Source organism: Musca autumnalis, unplaced genomic scaffold (genome assembly GCF_047663935.1).
Source record: "Musca autumnalis isolate F117 unplaced genomic scaffold, ASM4766393v1 scaffold_3, whole genome shotgun sequence".
NCBI classification, from domain to species: Eukaryota; Metazoa; Arthropoda; class Insecta; order Diptera; family Muscidae; genus Musca; species Musca autumnalis.
In genome coordinates this window covers 194,792,647-194,812,843 of record NW_027411866.1, presented here as the reverse complement: position 1 = coordinate 194,812,843, position 20,197 = coordinate 194,792,647, and the positions used below count along the sequence as shown (strand labels likewise).

At 35.8% G+C, this 20,197-nt stretch overlaps 1 protein-coding gene across 19 annotated transcripts in view; it reads left to right on the top strand.

The window, feature by feature from the left end:
• Fur2 (furin-like protease 2) overlaps positions 1-20,197 on the top strand; it is a 719,646-nt gene that overhangs the window by 475,558 nt on the left and 223,891 nt on the right. The window contains exon 1 of one of the 19 annotated variants that reach the window (XM_073976176.1): positions 5,331-5,358. The exons of the other annotated variants lie outside the window; for them this stretch is intronic. The gene's annotated coding sequence lies outside the window, so the exon portion shown is untranslated. Of the gene's footprint in view, positions 1-5,330; positions 5,359-20,197 lie in introns of those variants that run through there. 19 annotated transcript variants of the gene reach the window in all.

Genomic DNA, 20,197 nt, shown 5'->3' with positions numbered 1-20,197 from the left:
CTAACTGTATTGATTGACGTTACGAATTTGTTGGTTTTTCTGTGGTTTTTGTATCAGTCGCTTTTTAAACCCCTTACTTGGGGATTGTAAATGCTATTAAAACAGACATAAAAGAGCTTCTATTTTAAAATATTTCGTCGATGTATCTTTATTTTATTTATCTTTTGAACAATTCCTGAATGTATTAAAACGTAAAATACAGATTTTGTATAATGGAAGAGTGTAAGTGTGGTTTTGTAACTTTTCTTTTACAAATGTCGAAGTCGGCGTATCGGCCAAGCAGACGCCGGCAACCATGTTACTATTTTTTAATAGCCCAAATTTGTCGTGTAAACAGTTTTCAAAGAGCGCCATTTTTGTTTAAAAAGAAGTGAATTTTTTTTTTCGGGTAAAATATGTAAAATAAAAATTGTAAAAACTTTTTAGTTCTGGAACAAAGCTATTGTTAGTAAAGCAACTGTAGAGAATTGAGTAGTTTTAAATCATCAATGTATAGAATATGTATGTGGTAAAAACCAAAACTGTTTTACAATCGATCAATCCTAGTTTTACCCTTTCAGAATTCGCGAACTGTTAATATATTTTATATACATAGTACGATTGAAATTCTTTAAAATGAAGGGATCGCATAACGTCCACCATTCAGATTAAGCTGTGCTGGCATCAATATAGAAAAAGGGGTTAAAATGGGTTGAAGCCAAAAAATTTTCCCTTCCGATTTCTGGCTTAACCTTACATTTCATAGACCTATACCCAAAGAAAGACTCAAAGAATAACACTGTGTGTAATTTTTTGAGTCATGTTTTATTAACCATATTCTGACTCCACAGTGGGATAGAACACCAAAAATGAGAAGACACGTGTCCCGTCGTTTTTCCCTATCTCATCAACTTTCGCGGTTATAGGCCTCCAAAGGTTTGAGGCTTTGATGTAAAAAGGGTTATTTAGTCAGGACTATATCTTCCAAACCGTTAAGAAATTTGAATTTATCTCAGAGGCAAAGTAGTAGCTCTTGTCTTAAAGAACAAAAATTGTGAACACATGTAATCCATCAAACCTCATCTGCAAGGTCAAAATCGCCATGGTCAAATTTCTTTTAAAATTTTTTCTCAAGTTTTGTTATACAGCTATCAAACCGATCAAATTTGAAGCAAGCAACCAACTACAAAAATATACCTCTGATCTCAATAAACATCTTTCTAGAATATACCAACTCTGTAGAAACGGATCTTAATGGTCAAAATAGCAAAACAATTGCGATTTTTATCCTCTTTTCTCGGCTTTTGCTCCATAGACTAAACCGTTAAAAATTCAAGAAAACAATCAACCACAATAGTGTAGCAAAGGCTTCAATAAACAACTTTCTGGAAGATGCGAAATGTCTATGAACGGTTCTTAATGGTTAAAATAGCAAAACACTTTTGAAAATATTCAATTTTTTCACATTTTTCTCCGATTCCGGTCCACAGATACTGAACCGCCAAAAAATTAAGGATACCGTCAACCACAAAAATGTACCTAAGATTTCAATAAACAACTTTTTAGAACATATGAAGATTCTAGGAATGAGTCTTAGGGCTGAAATTCACGAACTATTAAAATATTTTTAACATTCCCCCTGCTCAGGTTTGGAAATAACAAACTGTTAAAAACTCAAGAAAATTTAAAAGGTTTGTTATTTACGGACCTGAAGAGAAACGAATAATCTAAAATCATCGAATTTTGAGCTTGCAGAATCCTTCCTAGAATCTTCATTTGTTCTAGAAACTTGTTTGTTGAAATCTAAGGTACATTTTTGTATTTGACTGTATCCTTAATTTTTGGGCGGTTGCGTATCTTTGGACCAGAGTCGGAGAAAAAAGTATAAAAATTGGATATTTTCAAAAGATTTTTGCTATTTTAACCTTTAAGAACCGTTCATAGACATTTCGCATGTTCCAGAAAGTTGTTTATTGATGCCTTTGCTACACTATTGTGGTTGATTGTTTTCTTGAATTTTTAACGGTTTAGTCTATGGAGCAAAAGCCGAGAAAAGAGGATAAAAATCGCAATTGTTTTGCTATTTTGACCATTAAGATCCGTTTCTACAGAGTTGGTATATTCTAGAAAGATGTTTATTGAGATCAGAGGTATATTTTTGTAGTTGGTTGCTTGCTTCAAATTTGATCGGTTTGATAGCTGTATAACAAAACTTGAGAAAAATTTTAAAAGAAATTGGACCATGGCGATTTTGGCCTTGCAGATGAAGTTTGATGGATTATATGTGTTCACAATTTTTGTTCCTTAAGACTAGAGCTACAACTTTGCCTCTGAGATAAATTCAAATTTCCTAACGGTTAGGAAGATATAGTCCTGATTAAATAACACTTTTTACATCAAAGCCTCAAACCTTTGGAGGCCTATTACCGCGAAAGTTGATGAGATAGGGAAAAACGGCGAGACACGTGTATTCTCATTTTTGGTGTTCTATCACGCTGCGGTGTCAAAATATGGTTAATAATTTTCGTGTTGCACAGTGTAATCTACAGGCAACATGATACTAGTGTATGATTTTTCGATATATCCGCTGCATCCACCTAAAATTGATGCTGACATTTTGATGCCGGACTTTTTATACCTTCAGCATTTATGCTAACGAGGGTATATACACTTTCATACGGGCAAAATGTGCCTCATCGAAATAATGGTTTTAGACCCCAAGTATGTTTGGACGAAATGTGTTTCAGACAATTTGGAGTCGATTGAGCAATGTCCGTCCGTGTGTCTGTCTGGCTGGCTGGAGCGCACGACAACTCTCGAACGGATCAATCGATTCGATTCAAAATTTGGCTTTCGTAATATTTTGTCCAAACTTAGTTTAAGTTCGAAGATGGGTTATACGGTCCACTCCTTCCGGTACCTCCCCCACAAAAGTTCGAAAATGTTCGGAAAATTAGGTCCATACTTTGCAAATCGTGAAATGTCTACCAGACTTAGATGAGTTTCCAATATGGACTCAATCGGTCCACTACTTCGGGTATCTCCCACACAAAATTTGGGATAAGTTCAGTTTACGACCTGCTCTCGAATCGCTTTAATTTTTGTTTTAGCAACTTGCATTCACTGCCCCCCCATACGACGGTACCAGTTTCATCAGGGGCAAGTCCACACTTCCTGAGAAAATAGCCTGAAAGTTGCAAAAAAACCCTATGACACCGTGTGAGGTGGTTGGAGCGCAAGATAACTCTCGAACGGATAGGCCGATTGAGTCCAAAATTTGACCTTAGTAATATTTTGTCCAAACATAGTTTAAGTTCGAAGATAAGCCATATCGGTCCACCCCTTCAGGTACCTCCCCCACAAAAGTTCCAAAATGTTCGGAAAAATTGTTCGTACGGTAACTCTTGAAGGGAGTGGCCGAATTGGTCCATACTTTACACATCCTAATATATCTACCAGATATAGATCAGGATCAAATGTAGACTATATTTGTCCACTCCATCCGGTACCTCCCACACAAAATTTCGGATAAGTTCACTTTAAGACCTGATATCGAATCACTTAGATTTTTGTTGAAGCAACTTGCATTCGCTGCCTCACTTACGATGGTAAAATTTTTTTAGGGGCAAGTCTATACTTCTTGAGGAAACAGCCCGAAGGGTGTAAAAACCCCCTATGACACCATTTGTAATGGCTAAAGATCCACTTCCTTAATGGTCAATGTCGATCCATTCCTTTAAGTATCTCCTCCGCAAAACTTTTGATCTTTAATCCTATACAACATTTTTGTCGGTTCATACATCCAAAAATTTTAGAACCCCCTAAATACATACGTTTTTTGGGAAAAAATTGTTTCAATATACACAGGCTGAGGGTATATCTCTGTCAGCAAAGCTGAGTGATACTTTTTTACTTGTTTTTTACTTTTTTCAAATGGAATTGCAAAAGAAATTTGGTTTTTACAATATACTCACGGTGCTATTGAAGCAACTTTAAATGGAAGGTGCTTACACCTGGGAAGTTTTTGAGGATTCTGAAACTACAATGTTCACGATTTTTCTTGGAAACCGCAAGCCCTATCGAAATACGACTAAAAAAATATTGTAGCTACGAAAGTTGTGTACAAGATTGACCTTTATGATAATTGCGTAAGTTTTACCGTTATTTAGATATAAAGGTTCATTGCATTGATTGTATCGCTACCTTATAAAACAATGCCATACATAGTGCGCCTTGACTAACTTTAAGTGGAAACCACTTACACCTGTTTATAGGTGAGAAAAATCCAAAAACAAGAAAAAATCGCTGGAGGAATTTTTAAATAAATCGCGGTCAAACTTCGCACTTTTAGGTTTTCGCGATTTTCTTGGAAACCGCAAGTCGTATCAAAATGGGGATAAAGAAAATTTTGTAGCTGACAAAATTCTCCAGAGGATTGACCGTTATGATTAGTTCCTAGGTTTTACCATTTTTGAGATATAGGAGTTCAGGTCACATTTTTAGGTTTATTTGTTAGGTGTTCACTAATTGCTTGAAAACGGCAAGTCTTATCAAAATGGGACTAGAAAGGATTTTTAGCTTTGCAAATTCTCTACAAGATTGACTTTCGTAATTTTTTTCTAGGTTGTGCCATCGAGATATATAAGTTTAAGTTGGGAAATTGCAGTCATGACATTGTTTTATAAGGAGGCGATACAGTCAATGCATTGTCCCAATTTGAACATCTATATCTCAATAACGGTAAAACTTGAGAAATTATAGTACAGGTCAATATTGTAGAAAATTTTCATAGCTACAATTTTTTTTTGTCCCATTTCGATAGGTCTTGCAGTTTCCAAGCAAAATCGTGAAAACCTAAAAAACCTCAAAAAATGCCGACTTGATTCGCGATTTATTTAAAAAGTGCTCCGGCGATTTTTTTGTTTTTGATTTTTCTCATCTATGAACATTGTAGTATCAGAATCCGCAAAAACTTCCCAGGTGTAAGGACCTTCCATTTAAAGTTGCTTCAAGAGCACCGTGTACTACTTATGGATTGCATCATAATATATGTTAAAGAGCCTCACACCGGTACCTCATTATGTTCTGCAAACATTTTGTAGTGGGTGGGGGTAGATGAAAAACCGTAAAATTATCTATAGAACTTTTTCTCTCATGTGGCAATAACTAATGATACTAATTTACCAAAATATTTAATTTTGTTTTGCTTATAACGATTAATGGCTTCTTAAAGCAAACAATTTCTCGATTTCATTTTTAAATTTCAAACTCAACCTCCATTAAAAATAGTTTGAGAACTATTTTCATTATTAAATATTTACTAATTTTCTATTTCTTTTTGTTTCATTCTAGGTATGTCCACTAAAAGTTTTATGGAGAGTAAGTAAAAGTTTGACTAAATACTGACTGCAGTTACCATAAACTCGGGCAATTTTGTTTTAACTTTGCTGTTGTTCTTGTTGTTACTGCTCAGTTCGGTTCATAATCATAATGTACATTTAAGCGATGATGACCTATATTTCTTGTCGTTTGCAACAATTTCTAGTTCAGATTTATCTTTGGAAAGAAACTGTAATACCAGTCCGGTCGTCGTCCGATGCCATAACAATTTAGCCAAGTTCAAAACATGACTACAAGCCTTTACAAGGCAACCTTCCTCATCCCCCTTCAACCCACTACAACCAACAGTAAATATGTTGGAAGTGGTTATCGTTTTTAAACGTTGAAGCAACCCGTCCAGGCAGCCTTCCACCAATCTAAAACGAGGCCAACATTTATGGTCACAACTTTATCCTTGGACATGTAGTAGTTGTAGTTGCTTTTATATTTCATATCCTTCTGTTTCATTATGATTTTAACGATGTTGTTGTTACTGTTGTATTTTTTTTTTCTTTAAATTGTCATCCGGAAGAAATGGGAAAAAGGAAACAGTAGCTCACGATCAAACAACCTACTACTAACCAAGCATCAGTTTTGATGTTGCTGTTGTTATTGTCATTGTCATCAACAGCCCAAACAGCAGCAGCATCATCGTCATCACCATCATCATCATGTCCATATCGCAGCTACAACAACGGCAAGAATGGAAACAGTAGTTTTCCCGCCATGTTATTATGATGACATAATGTCATCAACACTTCATGTTCCTTTTTGTATCCACCACCATCACTCGGCCAGGTGATGCTTATGATAGCCCCGGAAAGAAAGGAAAAAAGAGTAAATATTGCAACGACAAAAGTTATATTTCGTGACTGCCATCATCACGATTTGCACAGCGTAATAGCCTGTTTAACTTTAATATACCCTAGTTTTTGGGATTTTTGTGTTCCCTTTGCCACCCCCACCCTTGCCCGCCAGTCTCGTTATAATATTATGCTAGGAGATAACATGAAATTTTACCCGTTACATATATACGAGTGTATATGTTATCATCATAATTTTGGCATAGATAGATTTTTTAGCTTTTCATATTTTGCACGTTACAACACATTTCCAGCTAATGTGGTTATTTATGTGCCAAAAACTAAAGCTGTTACACTTTGGTTACGTTATGGTTTTAAAGTTGATTTTCATCGTAGCAAATAAGGAATTAGGGTATTTTTGAGACAGGCAATTCCTTGTCTGGGTTAAATATTTAAACGATTTTGCTAATATTTGCGACATACGATGTTTTTTTGCACATAAAAATGTTTGAACTCTAATACAAAGTTTATGACAATCAGTAGTAAACGTAGTAAACTTTAAACCAGTAGTCGGGCGGGGTCGACTATATTTGGTGAAATTCTTTCTAGAACAAATTTCATCAAAATGTATTTTTAATTTTGTGTTTGGTGCGTCAAAAACAAGAAATCGGGCGAACATATATATGGGAGCTATAATCAAATCTGAACAAATTTCAAATTTCATCAACATTTGACATACAATGGGTGTTCTGTGTACCAAATACCTCAAATCGGGAAAATAATTTGGCAAATTGATTTCTAGTCCAAATTCCGTCACACATTCCAAATTTTTTCATTATTGGACATACTTAGCGTGATCACGGTGCTCTTAAACCAACTTTAAATGAAAGGAGCTTACTTCTGGGATGTTTTTGCGGATTCTGAAACTACAATGTTCATAGATGAGAAAAATCAAAAAAAATCGCAGAAGAGATTTTTAAATAAGTCCCGGTGAAATTTCACATTTTTAGGGTTTTTAGAGATTCACGATTTTGCTGGGAAACCGTATGCCTATCAAAATGGAATTAAAGTATATGTTGTAGCAATGAAAATTCTTTACAATGTTGTCCTTTAAGATATTTCGTAGATTTTACCATTTTTGAGTTATAGAAGCTTAAATTGGGATAATTCACTGACTGTATCGTCTCCTTATAAAACAATGTCATGACTGCACTTTCCCAAGTTAAACATATATATCTCCAAAATAATACAACCTAGGAGAAAATTACAAAATCCAATCTTGTAGAGAATTTTCACAACTATAAGATTTTCTCTAGTCCCATTTCGATTGGACTTACCGTTTTCAAGCAAAATCGTGAAATGTGAACTTTAATCGCGATGTATTTAAAAAGCGCTCCGGCGATTTTTTCTTGTTTTTGGATTTTTCTCATCTATGAACATTGCTGTTTCTGAATTCGCAAAAACTTGCCAGGTGTGAGCGGTTTTTATTTAAAGTTAGTTAAGGCGCATCGTACATGACATTGTTTTATAAGGAGGCGATACAGTCAGTGAGTGCATTGTCCTAATTTGAACTTCTATAACTCAAAAATGGTAAAATCTACGAAAATATCGTACAATACAATATTTTCTCTAGAATTTGTGGTTTCCAAGCAAAATCGTGAAAACCTAAAAGAAATAAAAATGTGAACTTTGATTGCGATGTATTTAAGGAGTATTATGTGTTAGTGCATTTGTACGTAACATGCATAAGGAAAAGAGATAGACCCATAGTTCCTTCTAGGGATATGCATAGAATCAGTTTTTGAGTCGATTTATGCATGTCCGTCCGTTCGCAACGTACAGGTCGCATTTGTTGTCCGATTTGGCTAAAAATTGGGCAAGATCATTTTTTTAGCCGTCGGAAGAACGCTATTGCTTTTGGTGAAAATCGGTTCAGATTTGAATATAGCTCCCATATATATTCGTCCGATTTGAGGTATTTGATGTACCAAACACGCTATATCTGTCCAATTTTGATGAAATTTAGAATTTATGAAGGAATTAGGTCTATAAATAAATGTCCCAAATTATATCGAAATTGGTTTAGATTTTGATATAGATCCCATATATATTTTCGGCCGATTTGAGGTATTTGATGCACCAAACAAGCCATATCTGCCCGATTTTGATGAAATTTGGAATGCGTGACAAAATTCGGCCTTAAAATAAATGTGCCAAATTACAACGAAATCTGTTCAGATTTGGATATAGCTCCCATATATATTTTCGCCCGATTTCACGTATTTGCTGCACCAAACACCCTATATCTGCAAATTTTGATGAACTTTGGAATATGTGACAGCATTTTGTTTAGTAATAAGTGTACTATATTATATAGAACTCAGTTCAAATTGATATACATATGTATATCTCCTATATTTTACATATTCACAGTGGTGTAGGGTATCATGTAGTCGGCCCCGCCCGACTATGATCCTTTCCTTACTGTTTTTTTTTTTTTTTTTGATTTTTCTCATCAATGAACATTGTAGTTTCAGAATCCTTAAAAACTTCCCAGGTGTAAGCTCCTTTCATTTAAAGTTGGTTCAAGAGCACCGTGCGATTTGTGCACCAAAAATCTGACGAAAATATATATGAATCAATTTCAATATAATTTGGTAAATTTATTTCAAATTTTATTGAAATTGGACATACATAGCATGCATATATACGGGAGCTATATCCAAATCTGAACCGATTTAGATAGTGTTTGGAAAATTTATTTCTAGGTCAAATTCCGTCACACATTCCAAATTTGGGGACTGTATCTGTAACCGTTCATTAGATTGTAGGTTCACTCTTTTGGTTACATGTACCGCACGATAACCGGTTTGGTCCAAACTTTGTACATCGCAAAGTATATAAACGACCAAAAATGTGCCTCATGGGTTTAGACCCCTACTATGTTTGGACGAAATCTGTTTCAGACAATTTGGAGTCGATTGAGCAATAACCCTCCCGATCGGGTCCAAATATTTTTAATGTTTTGTCTAAACTTAGGTTAAGTTCGAAGATGAGCCATGTCAGTCCACGTCTTCCGGTATCTCCCCCACAAAAGTTCAAACATTTTCACTAAATTGGTGCGCACGATAACTCTCGAAGGGAGTAACTGAATTGGTCATAACTTTGCATATGGAAATATTACTTCCAGGCGTAGATCGATTTCGGCCCACTCGGTCGCGTACATCCCACAAAAAAATTAGGAAAAACTGAAGCTTAAGAGCTCCTCTCTGGTCGCTTTGAATTTTTTTCAGCAGATTGTCTTTGCAGCCACCTTATGATGGTATCCTTTTTTTCGGGGACAAGCCCATACTATCTGATATAATAGCCTAAAAGCTCCAAGAAACCTTGACGTCACCAAATAAAATATCAAGCCCGCAGAATAACTCCAGCAGGGAGTGTCTGATTTATCTAAACTTTGCATATTGGAATAAGGACTATATCGGTGCCGTCCTTCTGGTACCTTCCACACAAAATTTGGGAAAAGTGCAGTATAACAGCTCATCTAGAATTGAATTGTTGTCCAAAAAGTTCCTCTTGCAAACCCTGTTACGACGGCAAATAATTTTTTTGGGAGAAATTCTTTACTTCCTGAGATAAAGGCCCAAAACTTCCAAAAAGCCTGCATGCACCAACCAAACTGGCTAGTGCGTAAGATAACCATCGAAACCGATTTGGATCAAACGTTATATTTATTAAATATTGGAAATAAATAAAAATATAAACATTGACCTCAAGCTCAATTATCTTGGTTTCTATATTTATTAATTTCTTACAGCCTCGACTTTTGTCGGAATATTGACCCTTTCGGGTACTCCCACATACATTTTATCCCCGTATGGATCCGTAAACTTATAGAAAAATACTTACAGATAGCGTGACACTTAAAAATTTGGATATTTTTAAGTATTGGGCTGGGCTGGGAGTGGGACTTGTCAATATGAGTTATACCAAGCATTGAATTTAGTAATTGGGACTACAAAAACCTACTAAATTTAAAAATCTTCACCTGTAATTATAAAGTATTCAGAAATTGAACGCGATCGCGGTATTCTACTTCCAAATCATCAATTAATGATGGAGGTCACAATTACTATTGTATTTTATCCCAATACGTCAAATGATCTCTGAGATTTCGCGTTTGGCTAGAACACGTTGTGGGGGAGGTCCCCCGCCCCCTCCATCTTTCGGTATAAAAACTACCTTACGATCTATTCTAAGACCTAAAAAATCTACAGTCAAAGTTTTATCAAATTCGGTCCTGACATTTCGGAGGATTTATATTTCGAACATCATGGCAGACCTGAATAATTTTCTATATATATGTAGATATATATGCCTGAACCGATCAGAACCAGATTTTCTGGACGTTATTCTTAATTGATCAGGATGTATCATATCAAATTTTGTGACCTTAGTGCGACTTAAATATAAAATCGGATAAAATGGGTTCAAACACATATACGAAAGCTATATCTATATCTGAAAGGCTGTCTCCTTGTCTGAAACCTCTTTTGGTACAAAACTCTTCGGAGAGGTTCTTTCCTATTTTAACTGAAGATCTTGTGTCAGTTATAGTCATTTTACAAAGCCGAATGAGCTTTGCGGGGATACCAAATTCAAACATGGCTTGGAATGCCTTTGAACATAGCGGGCTGTCGACAAAAAGGTGGTAGGTTTCGATCTGCATCTCTTGGGTCTTCTCCAGGATTTGCCGCAGGGTAAATATCTGGTCGATGGTGGACTTACTATTTCGTTGACCATGGGCTTTAGTCGTACGCACAATATCCCTGACACTATCTTGAAGGCGATAGGGAGAAGACTTATGCCCCTATAGTTGGACCATAAAGTCTTATCTCCTTTGTTATGGACGGGACACAGAAAATCGATTATAATCGATTTTTCGTCGATTTTCGAGTTTTTTTTTTTTTGAAACTGTAAGTCCGCCGAAACTGTTAAGCCCTAAACACATCCAACGTGTTAGTATAGTTGGACGTCATTTCTGATAGAAGACTAAAAGAGCAAGGGCAACATAGAATGCATTTTTCTTTTTTTATTCATTTGAAAAGACATCCAACTTTACTCAAACGTTTAATGTGTTTAGGGCTTAAAACGGACAAGCCAACAACCTATGGGCAAACTCGGAAATCGCTTCCGATCGATAATCGATTATGCGATTTTGCTTTCAGACAAAAGTCGACTACGATTTTTAGTTTTTTGACGGCAAAAAGTCGATTAATCGAAAGTCGACAAACCTATCCCTAGTTGGAGCGCACGATAACTCTTGAACGAATCCGCCGATTGTGTCCACAATTTGGCCCGAAATTAGTTTTAGTTCGAAGATTAGCAATATCGATCCCATACTTCAAGTACATCCCCCGCAAACTTTTTTCATATGTTTTTTTTTTAAATTTTTATTTTCTTATATTTGAAGCAATGAACTATAAACAATTGTAAAAAATACTTAATTTTACTTTAAAAAAAAATATTTTAAATAAAATTTTCTAAAACGTGCAATTTTGTTGCAAATGTATTGACCAGCACTGTATATCCGTTCTAAGCAACCATCAATCTTTCGAATTGGAACACTAGAAATTTAACAGGAGTTTCAATCATGTGGTGTATTGGCTAAATTCAAGAGCGATATTTCTCTAGACTATAAAAAAGGTTTTATATAATTCTTTTGAACGTTTTGGGCGACACATGTTCATTAGGTTTAACGGGTGTGACATGCATCTCCAATTTACCATGTTAAAGTCATTCAAACCCCTGATTGGAATCTATTGTTCCTATAAAGCACTCATTTGAATGCATTTCATCTGTCTTTAAGGGATAATAGCTACTAAATTCTGATACAAATTATTGTTCTTCTATTATGTATAAAGAAACAATTTTTCACTTAAACCTTAAAAATTGGCCATTTTGAGATATTTTGTCACCCACTTGCCTACATTGTGTTTTTGTTTTTGCTTTCATGTTGGTATGGTATTTCTATGATATTATATTTCATGTCTAGGATTTTGCAGTCCTAAACGAGGTCACCTCCAATACGAAAAGAAGAGCATTGACGAAGGCATAACAAATGTGCCTAGTACGTGCAATGTTAGTGTTGTTATTTTGGATCCTAAAGTTCGTGTGACATATCATTCGTATTCTTCATTGTTCTATATTAAATTATATTTTTATTCTTTTTTCATTTTTGTTGTTGTCGTTTACCTTTATTTTGTATTCTTTATTCTTTTATACTGAAATAAATAGCCATATAACGTGATGTTACTTTGATTGATTAACATTCTATGTGAGTCTTTTTGCCCATGGTAAATGGTGTTTAGTGGGTCTTGGGTCATGTAAGGAATTTGATAAATTAATTTATTGATTTGTTGGGAATGAGAATAAGGACAAAAAGTTTTTATGGAGGCATAAGAGGTGTGAAAGTTATTCCTTTTTTATTTATATTTAAGAATTATATAAGAGCATTAAGGTAGTGTCAAATTTACTAAGCTTTCAAAAATCGCAAAAAAAAAATTTAAGACTGGTTAAATTTACTACAAGTTTATTTATCACTTCGGTTATTATATAATAATTTCCATTTCATTTTTATATATTATTTTTTTTTTGCATTTCATTGAATTTCCAAATTTATTTAAAAAATTATGGTTAAATAAATAAAAACCCAAATTCCCATAAAAAATATCACTATATTTGAGTTCAATCGTAAAACAATAACAAAAAGAAAAAGAAAGACAATGAAAATACCAATATAAAACATAAAACCAAACACAAGAGAACGAGCAAGAAGAACTTTTAAGCGCCAATGTTTGAAACACGTATTAAATTTCGTTTTTATTATTATCATCTTCATTTTCGATAATAAAAGTTTGTTGAATACAAATGCCTGATGAACTTTAAACACCTCCTAAAATGGCAAAATCACCAAGACAAAGACAACAACCAACATTACCAACAATACCAATAACAAAGTTCGAAGCAAAAACAAAAAATAAAAAATAGAAGTAATTTTTAACACATTATCCAGTCATGACATCATAAATGGAAAAATATACACTCAACAAACCGACTCAAACCCCTTTTATTATGCTCTGCTCTTCCCAGAAACCAGTCAGCATGATTATTTCAACTTCTATTTTATTTTTCTCATTCTCCTCCCCCTTTTCCGTTTCGTTTGTTGAAGGTGGTGTGCCTTTGAAAATCCTTTCTATTGCATGGCAAATAAAATACCTTAGCATTCCATTTACGTGTTGAGTGTTTATAGCTTTGTCTTTTTTTATTTGGAAAGTCTCTTTCCCCGCCCGCATATATAAACATAATATTAGAATTTATAAAAATCCCACACTTCGTTCTACTTCTACTTCTTCTTCATGCTTTTTTGTAAAATGACAATAAAAATGATTCGAAATTCAACATAACAATATCCGTTTCCATTTAGCAACCATTTTATTACATTCTAATAACATTTCAGTTTTATACACCCTTTTATGTTTATTTCACTGCTGGATGCCATCATCATTTTCATCTATACCTGGAACAGTGGGGGAGAGAATGAAACTGTTTGAATTGCTTTAAAAATGCAATGCAGTTGTATGTCCTCAGTTATATGGTTATTAACCATTGGCTAATAATGGTATATACACTTTGTCATGATCAAACATTTAACACACAATAATAACGAATGTAGACCCCACATATTTATACCCTCAGTCGTTAGGATAATGAGGGTATATACACTTCGATAAGTCCAAGTTTAACAGCTCGTCTCGGATAATTTTGAAACATGTTCATCTAGCGGGCCTTGTTAAGACGGCGCAATTTTTTTCTCGGGGGCAAGTCCATACTTCGTGTGATATCTGTACTAAGTTGTAAGAAAGATAACCTTCAAAGGGAGAAACCGATTCGGTCCAATCGTTGTGCATCGTACGGACTCGGATATTGACTACATCGGACCACTCTTTCGGGTACCTCTCACACAAAGGTTTAAATGTTTAGCAGATAAATCTTTTTGGGGGCAAGCCCATACTTTCTGAAAAGTTGACCCAAAAACTCAAAAACTTACTTAGCTGGCCCATTACAGAACATTTGTTCCATAGACCGAACTAAGAAAAGATCTCTAATTCTCTCTGTTTCGTACTTCGCTTTTTGGAATACCGCGCCTTGTCATCTCTTCATCCACTTGTTTGTGCCATCTATTCTTTGGCCTGCCAATTCTGCGTGCACCGCCATGTGGCTCGAATTTATACGCCTTCATCATTTATACGGGTTCATCATCGCGCATTCTTATTATATGGCCTGGCCAACGCAATCTCTGCATCTCGATACGTTTAACAATATTGATGTCGTGCCGTAGGGGATGGAAGTTACCAAGGAACGGTCCTGACTGGGTTTAACATGGCAAAGTCCAGGATTTATCTTGGTCCCTCTTTCATCTCAAGTGGACACTAACCTCCCCGTGGTGTCACCTGGGGAACTGTCTTTAACACCCGTTAAAGGTAGTGAGCTAACATGTGCCGCGCGTTCACCCATAAGAACGTTAAAAACATGGGTTTGGGCGTCAGGTTAGTAACCCTCCCCTAGAAAAACAGCCTACTATGAAAAAAAAAACGAAAGAAAAGAAGAAAAACTCAAAAACAACTCTCCAAAAACAAAATAAAACTTCTGAAGTTTCTTGTTTTATCTTGGTCAGAGACTTAATGTATATTTCTGTCGGCACAGCTAACTGATACGTTCTTACTTGTTTAGAACCAAATCATACATAAGTTCCAACAAACTTCTCCGAAGGAACAATAGAAATTCTCTAATATTACTGAATGCATCCCGATGCATAAAAAAGTAGGTCCCTACTTTTTTATAGCGTATCTTAAAACACCACTTGTAAAACAATTTTACATTGCTGAATTACTCAGAAGATGTCGCCAACATTAACCTAAGGGCGATTTTTACCACCGTTGAAAATGTAATGTTACACGGCCTGGGAATCGTACCCAGGCATAGACTATTGTTGTTGTTGTAACAGTGTTTGCAAGCTCGTTTTTCGGTTCGTTTGGCTGCTTCTATGTGTTGTGGCAACAAAGCTACTGGATTTAGTTGAGTAGTTTTAGGCAGTTGAAGAGGTGTTGTGTGTCGGGAGGGTCTGATGTTTTGCACAGTGTCACCGATCCTTATCGTATATGCATTTAGACAGTTGCACCACCCTGAGCCTAGTTGATCCAAAACTACTATTTTTTGTCGTGGCATCTGGCGTTCCTCAGCCTTACGCTCCCATCGCGTTGCACTTACATTCACAGACCAAACTGGAGCCGCATAGCTCACCACAGACCAAAAAGGTTTATTTATCTTCACCCCAAGTGCTGGCGACTAGGGACTTGAGGACATTGATCTTATATCTCAGCTTGTCGCAGATATCTGTGGCATGTGAATACGACGTGAACATTCTGTTGAATGTGACCCCTAGAATCTTGCAATCCATGTGGTGAACTCCGTGGACGTACATTACGTGGCGGACATTTGCATATTCCTGGCATGGAAACGGTCAGTCTAATGAAACTTCACCCTTTCCCAACTGACATCAGGGAAGGTACTTGACGCCAAAATCGTCAAATCATCAGTAAACATTACAGACTCAATGCCGTCTGGAGGGGGTGGAATACAGTTAGAGGTTAAGCCGTTCCGAAAATATCACCCCACCTTGGGAACTCCACAGTTTACTCTACGGGGATTGGTCTTATTGTTCCTGAATTCCACATACGACTGGAGTCCACACATATAATTTATTATCCAATGTATCAAACTTGGCCGGAGAGTAGTCTTGAGTAGTCTTTTGATAAGTTGACCACCATTGTGCTTGCTCTGGTTGAGGCCTCGACTAATATTTGCTGAAATGGCGTGCAGCGACCTAGTACTGTCAATTAAAAGAACTCTTCGGTTCAGTCAGCGTAACGTCGCCAAACGTGAAGCTCCTATCTTCTTTCCAGGGTTCGACTCTGAAGTCACTGTGTTTGGCAAAGCGAATATCATTACACTCATTTGGTAATCCTGCCGTCTTTGCTGGGAAATTTGGTCTCACTTCGGGTATTTGACCAGCACGTATATGGCTAGCGGCGGCAGCAGTGTTGATGTCTCAGAACGTCCTTTCTGGTATCCGTACGTCAGAAGAGTTGGGCAGATATCACAGTCGGTGATTAGTGAACTCCTTGAAACTAGACCAATTGTCTTTCCCATAATGAAATCGGGCGATCTGCTGATGGAAACAATTATGGGGAAATTGTCTGACACAAGAGAAACGACAGCTAGCTTACCACAGACCAAAAAGGTTTATTTATCTTCACCCCAAGTGCTGGCGACTAGGGACTTGATGACCTTGATCCTATATCTCAGCTTGTCGCTGATATTTGTGGCATGTGAATACGATGTGAAAATTCTGTTGAATGTGACCCCTAGAATCTTGCAGTCTATGTGGTGAACAGAGTGGACGTCGATTACGTGGAGGATAATTGCATATTCCTGTCGTGCAAACGGTCTGTCTAATGGGACTTCAGCCTTTCAATAATTACATCAGGGAAGGAACTTGATGCCAAAATCGTCGAATCATAAGTATACATTACAGTCACAACGCTTTTTGGAGGGGGTGGAATACAGGTAGAGGTTAAACAGTTCCGAAAATATCACCCCACCTTGGGAACTCCATAGTTTACTCCACAGGGATTGGTCTTCTTGTTTCTGAATTCCACATACGACTGGAGTCCACACATAGAATTGATTATCCAATGTTTCAAACTTGGCCGGAGGGTAGTTTTGAGCATGAAGTACTATCAGTCACTCCAAAGGCTTGTGATAAGTCGAGCGCCACCACGACTGTGTTTGCTCTGGTTGAGGTCTCGACTAATATGTGCGGGAATGAGGTGCAGCGACGTAGTACTGCCAATTAAAATGACTCTTCGGTTCAGTCAGCGCAACGTCGCCAAACGTGAAGGTTCTTTCTTCTTCTTACCAGGGTCCGACTCTGAAGTCACTGGGTTTGGCAAAGCGAATATCATTACTATCATTTGCTAATCCCGACGTCTTTTCTAGTATCCGTACGTTAGAAGTGTTGGGCAGATATCACAGGCGGTGATTAGTGAACTCTCTGAAACTAGACCAATTGGCTTTCCCATAATTGATTCAAGTGCGGTGTTCAGAGGTAATGAAATCGGGCGATCTGCTGATGGAGACAATTATGGGGAGATTGTCTGACCCAAGAGAAATGACAGGTTGTCAGGTGCTGTTATTTGTCAGAATAGGTGACACAGCGGTTATGGCTGGCGAACTGTGACTATTTCTGCTTATTCTGTTAGGGACGCCTTATTAATCGTACAAAATTTAGAGCTATCAACCCGTTATCTTCTAATCTATAGAAGACCCCTGCGGCGGGCTTCTACTTAATAAAACATCCCTCAGTTGATTTTCTGTTCAATAGGGAACGACTTCGATGGTTATCTACTCTATAGAAGACCACTACGATGATCTTCCTCTACGGTGGTCATATATTCTACAGAAGACCCCTACGGTGAAAAGCTAATCCCCCTGTCTTCTATTCCATAGAAGACCACTACGATGGTCTTCTATTCTATGAAAGACCCTTGCGGTGGTCTTTTAATCCATAGATGACCCCTACGGTGGTCTCCTCCTCTATAGAAGACCTTTACGATGGTTCTCTATTCTATAGAAGACACATACGGTGGTCTTCTTCACTATAGAACACCCTTTCACAGGGGTCTTCTATTCTGTAATAGACACCCACGGTGTTCTTCTATTCTATAGGAGACTTCAACGGTGGTCTTCTATTATATAAAAGACCTCTACGGTGTTTACCTATTGTATAGAAGACCCCTACGGTGGTTTTCTATTATACAGAAGGCCCCTACAGTGGTTTTCTATTATACAGAAGGCCCCTATGGTTGTCTTCTATTTTATAGAATCCCTCTAAGGTAGTATTTTATTCTATAGAATATCCATATGGTGGTAACTATTCTGTAGGAGACAACTACGGTGGTCTTCTATTCTGTTGTAGACATCTTCTGTGCTCTTCTATTCTATAGAAGATCCCTACGGTGGTCTTATATACTATAGAAGATCCCTACGGTGGTCTTATATACTATAGAAGATCCCTACGGTGGTGTTATATTCCAGACCCCTGCGGTGGTCTTATATTCTACAGAAGACTCCTGCGGTGGTCTTCCATATATAGTAAACCCCAACAGTGGTCTTCTATTCCATAGAAGACCTCTTCGGTGGCCCATAACGGCCCCTAGGGCGGGTCTCTATTCCACAGAAGTCTCCTACGTTATTCTTTTATTTTGTATGTGACCCCAACGTTGGTCCTCTATTCTATAAAACACCCCTACCAATTTATCAATACATTTCATAATCAAATTTTCAATAATTATCATGCATTTTTCTCCCAGCAATTTTTTATTGAAGTGGAAATATTTCTATAACTTTTGTTATTTCGTTAGTAAATAAGTGTTTACAACAAGTCAAGCATTACAAGTTTTCTTTTTTATTATTTCGAAATTTCTCTTTTACGGGGCAAATAAAAAAAAAAAACTTTAGGGGAAAAGTTTTTTCCTTTGCCACAATAGACAATTCAAAGAAAAGATGAAAAAAAAACAAAGAATATTTATTTAAGACACAAAAAAAAAACCTAAAATCCTACTGCAATTAAATTTGTTTCTTTTGTACATAAATTTTTAGACAAATAATAAATTATATATTTACTCTGTCTCTTACTTCTTTTTTAGTTATTTGTTTTTTTTTTTTTTTTTTTTTTTTTTTTGTTGCATCTTTGTACTTTCATAAAGAAAGTAGGTTGCTCAAAAAAATTGAAATCCTTTTAATTATTTCTTTCCTAAAAAGACAATTATTTTCAGTTTCAAGGGACGAGAAATACAGAAACTTTATTGTTTTAATTTGTTATAGGTATGTTAAGAAGTTTTACAAATTTAAAAACAGCAATACAAACATATCAAGATTATTTGTCATTTAATTTCTTTATGAGTGATTTTAATTTAAATTGCATTTGTATGTATGTTGTTTCAAGTGTCCATCAGCCAAATGAACGTAAATTGTTAACGAATATTTTTAATCGATGGTCGGCCAATGATTTTGGATTATTTAAGAACATTTTTTACTCCAAATGAGACTAATTTTTTCAAAATAGATATGCAAGCTTCGATGAACTAGCGTCGAAGCATAATAATTAATATCTATTAAACATTAAATGTTTGCAGCTAATAGTCACAATAAGTACAATTATTAGGGTCTACCTATAACAAGTAAAATCATATGATTTTAATATAAAATCTACACATATTCGTATCCCAAGGATAGACAATCTATATTTTTTCCAATTGAAATTATTTGCCTGCAAATATTTTCTCCTCTATAAAATATATTTTAAAGGCAATAATTAATATTTTTAACATGAATTATTTTTATTTATACCAAAGAAAAATTTCTTTCTATTTGTTAATATCATCATGCTGTGACATTAGTACCATCTTTTCTCTTTAGTTACAGTGATGACACACTTAAAATTTGATACATAATTTATTAAAATTTGTATATTAAATTTTATATGTCATCAACATATTTTCATCAATTACACAATACACAATATTTGCTATGGTTTCAGAAGATACAACTGTTCGTACCTACGTATGTATATACATAAATACGTACGCATTTACACATGATAAATATTAAAAGGCTTCATAGATTTCATGGAATATGTGTGTCTAGTAGATTTTTATGTAAACCTGCCTATCGAAAGAGTATACGAGGAAAACGAGTTAAATCAAGAATCTGGAAAATTGAAATACTTTTGTTAACACGATGCCATCCATATCAATATTTTATGTCAAGTGTCAAATACTCTCAATATGAAACACAGTTGCCACATTCACATCATGACATAATTGATATAAATATGTGTATACATACAGTAT